Source organism: Rhincodon typus, chromosome 4 (assembly GCF_021869965.1).
Source record: "Rhincodon typus isolate 14 chromosome 4, sRhiTyp1.1, whole genome shotgun sequence".
Classification (NCBI taxonomy): Eukaryota; Metazoa; Chordata; class Chondrichthyes; order Orectolobiformes; family Rhincodontidae; genus Rhincodon; species Rhincodon typus.
In genome coordinates, this window is record NC_063335.1 from 81721960 (window position 1) to 81737804 (window position 15845).

Genomic DNA, 15845 nt, shown 5'->3' on the forward strand with positions numbered 1-15845 from the left:
CCACATTAGTATAAACATCAAAAAGTTAATTACAGCCAGTGCCTGAACGGGATGTTAAACACTTTTCGTACTCAAAATGGGGAATAATGCCTATTCCGAGGTTCCCTGTGTAATTTGTATTGGTTATGCTCAAGTAGACCAGTACTACATGCAGCTTATCCACTGGTCTCTAAGGGATCACTATAGGTTACCATCAAGTTGGAAGGTTTTCAAACAAATGTTAGTAAATTGTACAGTCAGAATTTGCAGGAGTACTTCTCCCAACTACACATCAAAATGATCAACCATTGCTAACCAATATGACATAACATAAGAAATACGAGCAGCAGTAGGCCATCTGGCCTGTCAAGCTTGCTCCATTTAATAAGATCGTGGCTGATCTTTACGTGCATTCAGCTCCTCTTACCCACTCTCTCACCATAACCCTTAATTCCCTTACTGTTCAAAATTCCATCTATCTTTGCCTTAAAAACATCAACCAGGTAGCCTCAACTGCTTCACTAGGCAAGGAATTCCACAGATTCACAACCCTTTAGGTAGAAAAGTTTCTCCTCAACTCAGTCCCAAATCTGCTCCTCCTTATTTTGAGGCTACGCCCCCTACTTCTAGTTTCACCCGGCAATGGAAACAGTCTCCCTGCTTCTATCTTATCTATTCCCTTCATGATTTTATATATTTCTATAAGATCCCCCCTCATCTTTCTAAATTCCAATGAGTATAGTCCCAGTCTACTCAATCTCTCCTCATAAGCCAACCCTCTCAACTCCAGAATCAACCTAGTGAACCTCCTCTGAACCATCACCTCCCATGCCAGTATATCCTTTCTTAAGTAAGGAGCCCAAAACCATACACAGAACTCCAGGTGTGGTCTCACCAGTACCTCATACAGCTGCGGCATAACCTCCCTATTTTTAAACTCTATCCCTCTAGCAAGGAAGGACAGTATTCCATTTGCCTTCTTAATTACCTGCTGCGCCTGCAAACCAACTTGTTATGAATCAATAGTTTTGGCTGCCTCCATTGCCTTCCTTCTCTTCCAAGTCATTGCCTCCCTCTTGCTTTCAATTGCCATCTCACTCCCAATCTTCCAACCAAGGTCTACATGAGATTTGCAGTATGCAACATGGCAGATCATAATGAGCTCAATGATCCGATGTAGATTCAAGACAGTCATTCCCTGTGCCCAGTTCATCATTTGCATTCCTCCATATCGAAAGAAAACACTTTGTTGGCTGATACGGAAAGTATTACTCCAAAAACTCTGATGCCTAAATAGATGATATAATGAGGGTGATTTGATAAGTTCTCAAAAATTACAAAACCACTTTTGCTAATTTAACTGCAGGAAATGGAACAAGATTGATACTGATTTTGTTTCACAATGGAGCATAAAAATAGGAAGGTATTGCTACAACTATGCCAGGCACAAGTCGGGCCATAACTGGAAAACTGTGAACAGTTTTGACTCCCTTATAGAGTCACAGAGTCCTAAACTCATACAGCATGTAAAAAGACCCTTCAACTCACCTTGTCCATGTTGACCAGGTTTCCTACACTGAACTAGTCCCATTTGCCTGCATTTGGCCCATATCCCTCTAAACCTTTCCAATCCATGTACCTGTCCAACTGTCTTTTAAATGTAATTGTATTCGCTTCTACCATTTCCTCTGGCAGTTTGTTCCATATACACACCACCCTCTGTGTGAACAAAATTGCCCCTAAAGTCCCTTTTCAGTCTTTTTCCCTCTCAACTTAAACCTATGCCCTCTAGTTTTGGATTCCCCTACCATGGGGAAAAGATCTTGTCTATTCACCTTATCAATGCCTCAATAAGGTCACCCTCAGCCTCCTACATCTCCTTATAACTCAAACCCTCCAGTCTCAGTGAAATCCTTGTAATTTTTTAAGCACCTTTTCCAGTCTAATAACATCCTTCCTATAGCAGGATGGCCAGAGTTGTATGCTGTACTCCAAATGTGGCCTTACCAATGTCTTGTACAGCTGTAATAACATGACATACCAACTCCTGTACTCAATGCTCTGATCAACAAAGTCAAGCATGTCTAACACCTTCTTCACCACTCCGTCTATCTGTGATGCCACGTTCAAGGAACTATGTACCTGCACCCTTGGATCTCTCTGTTCGACAACACTACCCAGGGCCCTGCCATTAACTATGTAAGTCATGCCCTGCATTTTATTACCAAAATGCAACACCCCATATTTATGTAAATTAAACTCCATCTGCCACTCCTCGGCCTACTGGCCCCACTGATCAAGTTCCCAAAGTACTCTTAGATAACCTTCACTGTCCACTATAGCATCAATTTTGGTGTCATCTGCAAAGTTACTAAATAAGCCTCCTATATTCTCAGCCAAATCATTTATAAAAATGATGAAAAACAGTGGGTCCAGCACTGATCATTGTGGCAAACTACAGTTCACAGTCCTCCAGTTTGAATAACACTCTACAACCACACTCTGCCTCCTACCATCAAGCCAATTTTGTATCCAATTGGCTAGCTCTCCCTGATTCTACTTGATATAACCTTACTAAGCGGTCTATCATGCAGAACCTCATCAAAGGCCTTGCTAAAGTCCGTTGTACACGATGTCTACCACTCTGCTTTCATCTATCTTCTTGAACCTCTTCAAAAAACTCAATCAAGTTTATGAGGAACGATTTCTCATGCACGAAGCTATACTGACTATCCCTAATAACTCTTTGCTTTTCCAAATGCGTGTAAATCCTGTGTCTCATAATGCTCTCCAACAATGCACCCAACACTGATGTCAGGCTCACCAGTCTGTAGTTCCCTGGCTTTTCCAGACTTTCTTAAATAATAGCACTGCACTAGCCATCCTGCTGTCTTCCAGCACCTCACACAAGGCTATCAATGATACCAATATCTCCGCTAGGTGCCCTGCAACTTCTTTCCTAGCTTCCCACAATGTCCTGGGATACACCTGATCGGTACTTGGGAATTTGTCTACCTTTATGTGTTTTAAGACCTCCAGCACCTCATCAACTCTAATGTGGACTCTTTTCAAGACATTGTTATTTATTTCCCCAAATTCCCTAGCTTCCATGTGTTTCACCACTGTAAACACTGATGCAAGATATTTGTTCAGAATCTCACCCATTTCCTGCTGTTCCTTGGTGGCCTTGTTGATCTTTAAGGGGGGCCATTCTCTCCTTACTTACTCTTTTTCTCCAATTGTAGAATTTCTTTGGATTCTCCTAAACTCATCTGGCAAAATTATTTCATGTCCCCTTTTGCCTTCCTGATTTTCTCTTAAGTGTACTCCTATGACCCCTATACTCTTCAAGGGATTCTTGATCCCAGCTGACTATACCTGATAAATGCCTCTTTCTTTTTCTTTACCAGAGCTTCAATATCTCTAGTCATCCAATGTTCCCTACTCCTCCCAGCCTTGTCCTTCATACTAAGAGGAACATGCTTTGAATGAACTCTAGTTATCGCACTTTGGAAAGTCTCCCACTTGCCAGATGTTACTTTACCTGCAAATAGCACCTCCAAACAACTTTTGAAAGTTCCTGTCTAATACAAAAAATCAAAATTGGCTTTGCCCCAATAAAGAACTTTAACTTGTGGACTCTGCCTGTCCTTTCCTGTAACTATTTTAAAACTAATCAAATTATGGTCACTGTTCCCAAAGTGCTCCCCGACTAACACCTCAGTCACTTGCCCTGGCTTAATTCCCAAAGCGAAATCAAGTTTTTCCCCTTCTCTAGTAGGGCCATCTACATATTCATTGAGAAGGTTTTTGTTTTACACACTTAACAAATTCCTCCCTGTCTAAGCCCCTAACACTATGGAAGTCCCAGTCTATGTTTGGAAAGTTGTAATCCCCTACTAATACAAACCTACTATTCTTACAGCTACCTACGATCTCTTTACATACTTGATCCTCAACTTCCCGCTGACTATTGGGAGGGCCTATAGCACAAACCCATCAGTGATCACCTCCACCTTATTTTTCAGATCTACTGATTAGCTAAACTGGATGATCCCCCAGGATTATCCTCTCTCATTACTTCTATGATGTTTTCCAGAATAAACACCACTCTCCCTCCTCTCTTGTCTCCCCTTCTATCCTTCCTATAGCATCTACATCTAAGGAAAGACATTCTGACATTGGAGGCAGTTCAGAGAAAGTTCACTAAGTTGATTCCAGGTATGAACGGACTGTCTTATGGGAAGAGGTTGAGTAGGCTGGGCCCATACACATTGGAGTTTGACAAAAGGGAGGTGGCCTCATTGAAGATTCTCAGGAGATTTGACAAAGGAGATGAAGAGTCTCATTATAGAAGAGTCTAGGACTGAAGGGCATAATCCCAGTATAAGGGGTTGCTCATTTAAGACAGATTACATTCTTAATTATTAAATATAACACCAAACTCATGGTATCACATTCCAATGGGATTTCATGACATCCTGGATCCACAGTACAGCTAAGGGATAAGTAGTGCCCGAGGATATACAGGCAGCAACAGCAACCCGAAGCTGTGGCCCACCCTGCAGTGGTCCACTATCCAGAGCAACAAGGGTCACATCAATATAGTGTGGAGCTGGAGAGGAACACAGCAGGCCAGGCAGCATCAGAGGAGCAGGAAAGCTGACGTTTTGGGTCAGGACCCTTCTTCAGAAATGACAAAGGTGCCCCACAATGTCCCCGGATGCAGCTTCCTATGTCTGCCAGCTGTTAGATTAGCATCTACCTCTGCATGTCAGTTGCCTTAAAGATAATAGCAACCCTCAACCTTTACAAAAGTAGATTGTTTCAGGGAGCCACTTTGGAAGTTCAGAGTCAGCCACTCATAAAAGTATAAATAAACAAATGTATCAGCTACTTATTGGTGGCTGAATCTCCATTTGTATACAGCCCTTGGCTCCAGCTTATCTGTACCTTCACCTACTTCTGCAACAAACAACAACTGCGCAGTGCTTACAATAATTGACTGGTTGCTTGCTTTCAAAGCACATGCAGTAAACCTTCAGTAATCCTGGGGTTTTAAAACAGTTCTTTTCATTTCAGTCCACGGTTAACAGTACAGTAAAATACATCAAAATAAAGACATGATTTTCATAACTGCCACCCAAATTGAACCCTGCATTTTTGTAATGTGCTGCTTTCTCCACAACTTCTTTGTATAAAGACAGAATGTCATTGGAGAAGAAGATATGCAGAAAAGATAGGTCTCCTCCAATGAGGAAAGCCAGTCTAATGGCCCTGACAGGAAGCAGACAGGAAGAAGCCAGGGCAAAATCCCAATGAGACAGACAGGATGTTGCAGAATTAACGCAAAGCAATTTTAGGCCAATTAAATTATGCATATTTGTTTTAATGTTTTGGTTTTGGTTTTTTTTCAGGGTTGCATAAGTTTGATCAGTTGTACAGTTGTTATTTTGCCTATGGCTTTCACATTCTATGAAATGTCTTTTTTTTGCCAAGTATGAGGCCAACCTGAATGGTTAACTGGCAGAATTCACATGAGGAGCCACAATGGCATCTAATTGAAATGTGCTATAGAGCTGCCCACCCCAAACACACAGCCAGAAGCAGCTTGCTGGGTTCAGCTGGCAGGAAATCAACTGACCTGGAGCTGCCCAGTGGGCACTAGGGTAAATGGAGTGGGCGGCTCAGGAGGGTTTCAGGAATGTGGAGAGAGGGGATCCCATGATGACAGCAGCTCAAACTAATTGAAGACATCCAAAGAAGAAATCCTGCTTCTCCAGCCCCACAAAAAGTAGCTGTTGTTTTTAAAACTGACCTTGTAAGATTTCCCGTTCTAATACAACAACTTCTGAGTGGAGTGGTCATGATGGATGATGACCCGGGACTGCTGCTAACATGGTTTTGTGATCCCAGTTACATAACAGGGCACAGATTTACCTGAGTTAGGCAGAAGCTTCAGCTGCCCTGTTTTAAGAGAGCCACAGGACAGAATATGAACAGTAAGTCCTTATTTGGTCTGATATGTGTGACTCCAGATCCACAGCATTGTGGTTGATTCTTTTACAGGTTCATAAAATCATGAGGGGTATAGATAGAGTTAATGTTAGGTGTGTTTTTTCCCTAGGATGGGGGATTTCAAGACTAGGGAGCACATTTTTAAGATGAGGAGAAAGATTTCAAAAAGATGTGAGGGACAAATTTTTTACACAGAAGGTGGTTCATGTGTGGAATGTACTTCCTGGGTAAGTGGTGGGTGCAGGCACAGTTACAACGTTTAAAAGACACTTAGATAAGTACATGAATAGAAAAGATTTGGAGAGATATGGGCCAAGTGCAGGCAGGTGGGACTGGTTTAGTTCGGTATGGACTGGTTGGACCAAAGGGTCTGCTTCTGTGCTGTATGACTCTTTGAGAAATATCACTGAGAACTGTTTTAGTTTTCATTATGAAGGGTCCTTTTGTAATTTTGATAAGCCAGCACTGTGGTCATTTAGAGATATCAAACTGCATGGACAAATCTAGCCTTTGTGCTAATTATGCAAATGTACCTGCACACCAGTATATACTCCTGCAACCATGGCTTCTGAAGTGAAGCGTGACTATCAGCCTTATCTCAAGCGAGAAAGGAGGTAGACTGAGCACATTCACCCTGCAGCATGCTGTTCAGTTCACCTATATGCTTACTGGTACAGTTAGCTACCTTATTTCCTCATGACTTCTACAGTCCTGCATAACTTTAGGTTACTTGAATGCACTCTTGCAATTGCTGAGCCTCTCCAGTGACTGTACTTCTACTACCATAGATGGGACAAATCCATGCACTTTCCTTCTATTCCTGAGGGAAATGTGTCCTTCACATGTCAGATGTGCATTGGCTTCCTCTTATAATGTGAACGTTTCATATGGTAAGGAGACCCCGAGCTGGGGAAAGATCTTACCTTTCTGCACCTTGTACAGCACAGTCATCATTCTTCAATACTTACGCATATTGTCTGTGTGATCTCCACATGGTTGTTATTCCAGTCCACTCTTATTACCGCTGACCTTATATTAAGTTTGCTGTCCCAAAAATTTTCTATAATACCCACATGCTAGGTGTATGTTTCATAGCATCATGAGAACAAAATTAGGTGCATCATTGCTGATGGTGTGAGACTATAAAAGGTGTCCTGATGAAAGTCCATGTTGCATTTTAATGGGGAAGATCCTCCACTCACACCTCCTCAATATGGGGGCCTGCTGGCAGTACCTCTCTCCTTGAGATGAAGGGCATCTGAAGTGAAATTATAGTGTCTTGTTCCACTCTTATCTGGCCATCGATGCTGAACACCCATATCTGGAGCAACAGAATGGATGACTGAGAGCATCTCCAGCAGCGACTGGCCACAAGGACTAATTTGTTAAGTTCTAATTGATAGATTTGTTCCAATGTATTGAGGCAATGACGTCCATGCAGGTACAGTGACATATACTCTCCAGTAATGAGCTCAAACAAGTACTATCTCCTCCATTCCCTTTAAAATAAAGGCCAACATTCAATTTGTCTTTGTTCTTACCCAAGAACTTGAACGCTGACGATGGCCTCGTGTTATTATCGCTGGATTGTTAATCCAGAGACCCAGATAATGTTCTGGGGACCTGGGTTCGAATCCCGCAATGGCAGATGGTAGAATTTGAATTGAATAAATATCTGGAATTAACAATCTAATGATGACCATGCACCCATTGTCGATTGTCAGAAAAACCCATCTGGTTCACGAATGTCCTTTAGGGAAGGAAACTGCCATCCTTACCTGGTCTGGCCTACATGTGACTCCAGACCCACAGCAATGTGGTTGACTCTGAACTGGCCCCTGCGCAATTAGGGATAGACAATAAATGCTGCCTGGTCAGCAACACCCTCATCCCGTGAATGAATAAAGAAAATGTTCTTACTGTGGGGAACCTGGTTCTGCTGGACCAGGTCTCAAGGTGGACACTATCCTTTCCATCGATGTCAACTTCCTGAGGGTTACCATTGACCCGACTCTGAACTGATCATATAAATGGAGTGGCTACAAGAGCAAGACAGAGGCTAAAAATCCCGTAGCGAGTAACTCACTTACTGACTTCCCAAAGCCTATCTACCATCTAAAGAGCACATGTCAGGAGTGTGACGGAATACTCCTCACTTGCCTGTATCACACATTAAGGGGAAGTTTTGGCCTATTGGTGTTAGCACCGAACTGTTAATCCAGAGAGCCAGCTAATGTTCTGGAGACCAGGATTTGAATCTTGCTATGGAAGATGGTGGAATTTGAATTCAATAATAAAAAAAGAAATCTGGAATTAAGAGTTGAATGATGACCATGACTTGATTGTCAGAAAAACCCATCTGGTTCACAAATGTCCTTTAGTGAAGTAATCTGCCATCCTGACCTGGTCTGGCCTACATGTGACTTCAGACCCACAGCAATGTGGTTGACTCTTAACCACCCTCTGGGTAATTAGGGATGGGCAATAAATGCTAGCCTAGCTAGTGTTGCCCTCATCCCATGAAGGAATATAATTTTTATTTTAAAAGTCACTTGAATGGGAGTCAGCAGGTGTCTGGTCTCAGGCAGCCCTCTGAGTGTCAGAGACTTTGGATGTTGCTTTGTACATTGTCTGTAGACCTGTGTCTAGCAATGTGCTCATCAAATTGGAACTTTGAGCTGAATGTAGGTAGTGAATCACTGAGCTGTCAGTGTCTATGTTGGTGGAGACCTACAGGTAAATGCCATGTCAGCGCATGCTCTGAGGTTTCAAAGACATCATATTCAGAGGCAGTGTTGCTCACGGTGAGGGGAAGAATGTGGTTTTTTTATGCTTCATCCTCTCCTAGTGACCACTAGCATCTTGAGTGAAGAAAAGAACATGCAAAGTCCTTTATACAGATAAATACCTGACGTATCTACACAGTCAGAACAAAAAGCCAGCATCCAAGTTCAGTGGGTAAGAACAAAGGCAAATCGAATGTTGGCCTTTATTTTAAAGGGAATGGAGGAGATAGTACTTGTTTGAGCTCAGTACTGGAGAGTATATGTCGCTGTAACTGCATGGACATCATTGCCTTTATACATTGGAACTCAAATCTATTAATTAGTACTTTTCAAATTAGTTCTTGTGGCCAGTTAAGCATACTTCATAAGGAAAATTGCATTCAGATCGTCCTTTTTGCTTTACAAATACTTTGACAGTATTGCTCCATATAACTTATGTCGCAAATTTTTCTGTGTATAATGGTATCTATGTCAGGAATTCAAGGGCTTACTTGACAAAATATGACATTTTGTCATATGCCAGTAAGTGAAGCTCCACTATCGGTATCAAATTTGTAAAATTACCTGTTGCAGGAACAATTTGGATAAAAGTTAACCTAAACCAATGTTGCATCAGACCCAGCAGTGTGTAGGTATGTGTGTTGTCACAAGCATGAGTACTTATGTGTGGGAGAAGGAATATGTTGTAATCTCTTTGGGAAATTGAATGCGGATTAATCCGGTTAGAAAGCTGCTGACTGCTTACTCAGTGTGGTCAGACTGGACCATGTCCAGAATTTTATTCAAACTTCAATTCAACCTCCTAAGATAACATTCATTGAGTTAAAAGTGGCAACAGAGTTACAGCAAGCTAAATCTGTTGTAGTGTATTAGGATTGTCAGAATATTGTTATTATTTATCAATAAAAAAATAAATAGACACCTAGAAGTTATATTTAAAATTGTGGTAAGACAATAACTCTGCTGGTATTGTTTAAGCCACTTCCTTCTTGATACTTTAATAAAACTGTGACCTTGATACAGAAACAAAATAGGCTTTCATATAATATTAAATATATCCAATGTTACTGTCTCCCAGGGCACAATTACAAAATATATTTTAGTCTCAGAATAGTACTAGTTGTTAAAGTTTCCCAGCTTTGGAATTCCGATGGAATTTTGTATCTTCAAGTGAGTGTGTCGACACATCATCCCTTCGGGTTATGAGTCACCAGAGATGCAATTAATCACATGGCAGATGGTAATACTTGGATTAAATAAAATTTGGAATTAAAAGCTAATTTAATGGCAACCTGGTTTACTAATGCCCAATAGCAACGGAAATTTGCCACCACTATCTGGTTATATTTATGTGACTCCAGGCCCACAGCAATGTGGTTGACTTTTAACTGCTGTTTGAAATGGCCAAGCAAGCCATACGGATAGTACAAACTCTAAAGAAAGGAAAGAGACGAGACCATCCAACATCAACCCAGGCACTAGAATTGGCAATGACAATCTCAGCAAAGTCCTCCTGATTAACATCAGGGGGTTTGCAACAATATCAGGAGAGCCGTCTCACAGAATAATCAAGCAACAGACTAACATAGTCAAATTCAAAAAATCATACATTATAGACATTACCATTGTCACCTCTGAGAATGTTCTGTCTCACTGGCAGGACAGACCCACTGGAGGTGACAGTACAATGGCACACATTCAGGAAGGAATTTCCCTCAGAGTCTTCAGCATTGACTCCAGTCTCTATGAAATTTTATGGCGTCAGGCCAAACATGAGGAAGAAGAGTTTGGAGGGATATGGGTCAAATGCTGGCAAATGGGATTAGGTCAGATTGGGATGTTTGGTCAGCGTGGACAAGTTGTACCGAAGGGTCTGTTTCTGTGCTGTATAATTCTACGAGCAGGGAAACCTCCAACCATCTACTGCCTCCCACCAACCCCTATGCCCCTTTAGCTGATGAATCAATGTTCCTTCATGTTGAACACCACTTGGAGGAAGCACAAAGGGTGGAAAGGGCGCAGAAGGCACACTGGGTGGGGGAGTTCAATGTCCATCACCAAGAGTGCCTCAGCATCACCACTTATAGTCTGAACTAGTCAACTCCTAAAGGACACAACTGCTAGATTGGGTCTGCAGCAGGTTGTAAGGGAAACAATAGGAGGGGAAACTTACTTGACTTCATTTGCAATAGTCTGACAAAGATGTGTGTATCTAGAGTCGTTAATAGAGACCAGCACACAATCCTTGAGGATCCTGTGTTCATAATGAGGACTCACTCCATGCTATTGTGTAGCACTACCAACATGCTCAATGGGACAGATTTGGAATAGGCCAAAGAAATCAAACTTGGACACGGTGGGCCATCAGCAGCAACACAATGTATTTTCAGCACTACGATGGAAGACCTGTGCTCCAGAACTTGCCCTGATTGGCAGTTCCAGTAGGGCGACAACACTGGTATCTGCCTGACAAGGAGGAAAATTGCCCAGGTTTGTTCTGTCCACAGGAAGCAGTACAAATTTGGAGTCATTCCTGGAACATAGGAAGATGCTGGTATTGTTGAACGTCAGTCTTCTCAGCTCCAGGACGTCACTGCAGGAGTTCCTCAGGATAGTGTCCTAAGCCAAATATTCTTCAGCTGCTTCATCAGTCATCTTCTCTCTATCTTAAAGTCAGAAGTGGAGGCATTTGCTCATGAGCACATAATGTTTAACATCTTTCGTGACTCCTCAAATACTGACACAGTCCATTTCCAAATGCACCAAGACATGGACAATTGTGAAACAATGACAATTTCCAACACAAAAGAATCTAACCATCACCCTTTGACATTCAATGACATTACCATCACTGAATCCCCCACTATCAATATCCTGAGAGGTTATCATTGACCGGAAATTGAACTGGACTAGCTATATAAGTATTATGGCTACGAGAGCTGGTCACAGCTAGGAATCCTGCAGTGAGTAATTCATATCCTGACTCACCAAACCCTGTCCATCCTCTCTAAGGCACAAGTCAAGAGTTTGATGGAATACTCCCCATTTGCCTGGATGAGCACACCTGCAACAACACTCAAGAGCTTGACACCATCCAGGAAAAATAGCCCACTTCATTGGAACCATGTCTAGAAACATTCATTTCTTTCCCTACCAATGCTCAGTGTGTACCAACAAGAAGATGCACTGCAGAAATTTACCAAGGCTCATTAAGCAGCACCTTCCAAATCCATGAGCATCTAGAAGGACAAAGGCAGCAGCTTTAAGGGATCACCACCATCTGCAAGTTCCTCCCATAAGTTACTTGGAAATTTATCACCATTCATTCAGTGACACTGTGTCAATAGCCCTCTCTAATGTATTGTAGGTATATCTTCAGCCTATAGTTTGCTGAATTTCATGAAGGCAGTTCATTTTCTCAAGGGAAATTATGGATGCATAACAATTACTGGCTCAGCCAATGACACCCACATTCCATGAATGAAAAACATATCTAACGTGGCCAATTACTGCCTTATTGGTCAACTCTCATTCTTGAGCAAAGTGAAGGTAGGAGTCAGCAACTGTGCTTTCCAGTGGTATGCGCTCAACAATAACCTGCTCACTGATGCTCAATTTGCCAGTACCACTCCGCTCCTGAACTCATTAAAGCCTTGGACCAAACATACACAAAAGATCTGAACACCAGAGATGAAGTGAAAGTGACTACTTTTAATATCAAGGTAGCATTTAACAAGTTGGGCATCGAGAATCCTTAGCAAAACTGGTAGCAATCGGAATCAGAGACAAACATGTTGATTTGTTTGGTGTCATACCTAGCACAAAGGAAGATAGTTTTCTTGTTGGAGGCCATTCAATTTGGCTTCAGGAAATCACTGCAGAGGTTCTTCAAGATTATGTCGTAGAGCTAAACATCTTCAGTTACTTCATGAATGACCTTCCTTTCGTCTTCAGGTCAGAAATGGGGATGTCTGCTGTTGATTGCACAATACTCTGCACCATTTATAGTACCTTGTGGCTGAATGCTCTAACAATGCTCAAGAAGCATAACATCATCCAGGACAAAGCAGCTTGTTTAGTTGGTACCCCACCCATTGCCTTTCACAGAGTCTATTGTCACCCAAGCACACGGCAGCAATGTGTACCATTTACACAACACATTGCATTAACTCATATAGCCTCTTCTGACTGCACTTGTCAAACCTCCAACTTCTGTCATCTTGAAGGGCAAAGGTAGCATTCGCATGGGAACACCATCTCCTGTAAGTTCTCTTCCAAGCCACACAAACATCCAGACGTGTAAAAATATCTCCATTTTTTCATTGTTCAAAATCTTCAAATTTCCTTCCTAAGAGCACTAAGGGTGTCCCTATGTCCCAAGGACTACAGTGGTTCAAGGCAGCAACTCAGTAGCACTATCTCCAGAGCAATTAGGGACATCCACATTCCATAAATGTATAAATAATGTTCGACTGGGGTGGACAAGGTTAGAAGTCACACGAACAAAAACAGACATTGCTGGGAAAGCTCAGCAGGTCTGGCAGCATCTGTGAAGAGAAATCAGAGTTAATGTTTTGGGTCCAGTGACCTTTCCTCAGAACAGGAGGTAGGCAACATCTGGGGTCCTGCATTCATGGTTCATCCACACAATCCACTTTTCTTTTTTTTTCTCACATTTCCAAAGGGCTCGGTCATGTCAGTGGTGATGACATCGACAAGAAAGGCAGTCGGGGCCCAGAGTGTGGTGGCAGCTGGTGACCCTGAAGCAGACATTCTGGTGGACAGTGGTAAGGCGTCTGGGGAGCACGGAGCAGGGGGCTTAGTAGGGGACTTGGTATTGGCTGCTATATCAACAGAGGTGACATCAGTGAGGTAGGCCCGGCAGCTAAAAATGGCACCTGAGGAATGGCAACTTTGACATTGGTTGGGTCTGGCATTGATGATGATGAAGTGGGTGGCGGAAGAGTTATTGCCCCTCTTTAAGCTACATTTCTTAAAAATGACTCTTAAACTATTCAAAATAGCACCAGAATCCTGGTGACAGTGGAACCTTTTCACTGTGTCTTACTGTATTTTTCACTGTAAAATACATCTTTGTCTATATGCATCCACATATATAAGATTACCAGACTGAATGCAATCTGGTAGATTTCATATTTCATCCTTTTATTCTCTGAGAATGAACAACTATTTTCGCCAAAGTGTTTGTTTTTTCCAACGTTAATCTCGACATAGAAAATTTCCTTCTTTTTGCTTTAATTTATGTGTGAATGTATGTGCTGAGGGTAGATATTGATGTCTTCACATTTCATATGGTGTATTCAACAGATCTGCATTTGTGTTGAATTAATCTTGCTATTATAATAAATCAATTTCTTTTATAATTTGAAAGGTTGATGGATTTTTAAACTCTGAACCTAAGGCTCGGTTCAAAAGTCAAAGGGGTTGATAATAGTGGTGAAAGAGAAAAAGAAATGTAAAATGGGTGTAAATTAAGGTGTGAAAGGGAGAGAATGCATTCTTTCTACTGAGACCAAAGTAAAGAACGCACAAAGAAGATAAGGTTGTGAGGGCAAGGACAGAATACAAGGGAAATTAAGAACGGACATTATGTGGTGAGATAGTACGAACTGCCGATGCTGGAGTCAGAGACAACACAGTGTGAAGCTGGATGAACACAGCAGGCCAGGTAGCATCAGAGGAGCAGGAAAGCTGACGTTTCAGGTCGAGACCCTTCAGGTAGTTTGCTGAAGGTGTGGCGTTCAATATTATCTCCTAAAGGCTGTAAAGTATTTAAACAGAAGATGACGTGCTGTTCCTTGAGCTTGCGCAGTGCATCGTTGGATCATTTTAGCAGGCCCAGGACAGAAATGTTAGCAATGCATGAGAGTAATATGGTATATATTGAAATGAAAAGTTTATTAAAGTGAAAAGGAAATACTGACTTGGATTGTTAGAACAATAGCTTCAATTGTAAGGGAGAATTCTGAAGACTCCAAGGCACAGCAGGAGCTCTTTAAATTTTGCAAGCCTTCCTGAAGTTTGATGATAGGTGCATAGGAATATTTCTTTTGAAAAGATAGCTAAACAGATTAAGTGGGTCAAAATAAAACTGGACATTGCTTATGTAATCAAGTTGACTGGTAGAGCTTCTGAAGTTTTTGCCACAGTTTCTAAGAAGGTTTCCACAGATTATGATATGAAAAAATAAGACTATATTCATTACCTGTGAGTTGGTACATGAGACTTATGGACAGAAATTTCAGAATCTAATTTAATTGAGTTCTTTGAAAGGGCACTAAATATATCGATGAGGGTAATGTAGTTGGTATGGTTTGCCTTAGAGAAGTTTCCACGGCGACCCAACCTTGAGGAGGCCCGACCAGCCCAGGCTCAAACTCCGACCCGCAGTGACTCAACCCCAGGGAGGTCTGACCCGATCTGACCCAACTCACTTACCTTCTGAAGCAGCTGACTTGCACCATCGATGCCCAGGACCGTCCAGAAGCAGGAAACCTACCAAGAAGCATGGAAAACGTGCTGGCCTGCAGGTGAGATTGAAAAAAAATACACAGTTTCAAGTCCTCCCTCCCCTGCATATTCCTAGCAAATGTCCAAGCCATTGAGAACAAAATGGATGAACTTAAAGCTAGACTTGCCTTCCGGAGGGAACAGAGAGACTGCTCAAGTCAGATGACCCAGATACGACCTCCGCAAGGCCATTAGAGATGCCAAAAGGCAGTAACAGACTAAGTTCGAGACCCAAACTAACCACATGGACACTCACTGCCCGTAGCAATGCCGACACGACATACCAGAATACAAAATGAAGCAGAACAGAATAGCGGACAAAAACACATGCCTTCCTGATGAGCTCAATGTTTTTGCCACTTGGTTCAAGCAGCAAGCTAGCAGCGCAGTGTCACCTGGTCTGACAGACCCGGACACACCTGTTCTCTCTGTCACTGCTGCAAACGTCAGACTGGCCTTCGTGAGAGTAAACCTGAGGAAAGCAAATGGCCCAGATGGAGTTCCCGGCCATGCACTCAGATCCTGTATGGA

At 42.2% G+C, this 15845-nt stretch overlaps 1 long non-coding RNA gene across 1 annotated transcript; it reads right to left on the reverse strand.

The window, feature by feature from the left end:
* Window positions 1-12474: 12474 nt before the first annotated feature.
* On the reverse strand, window positions 12475-15674 carry LOC125482908. Its single transcript, XR_007261898.1, has 2 exons — window positions 15243-15674; window positions 12475-13330 (listed from the first exon to the last, which is right to left on the reverse strand). It is a non-coding gene; the product is annotated as an uncharacterized LOC125482908 (long non-coding RNA).
* Window positions 15675-15845: the final 171 nt, after the last annotated feature.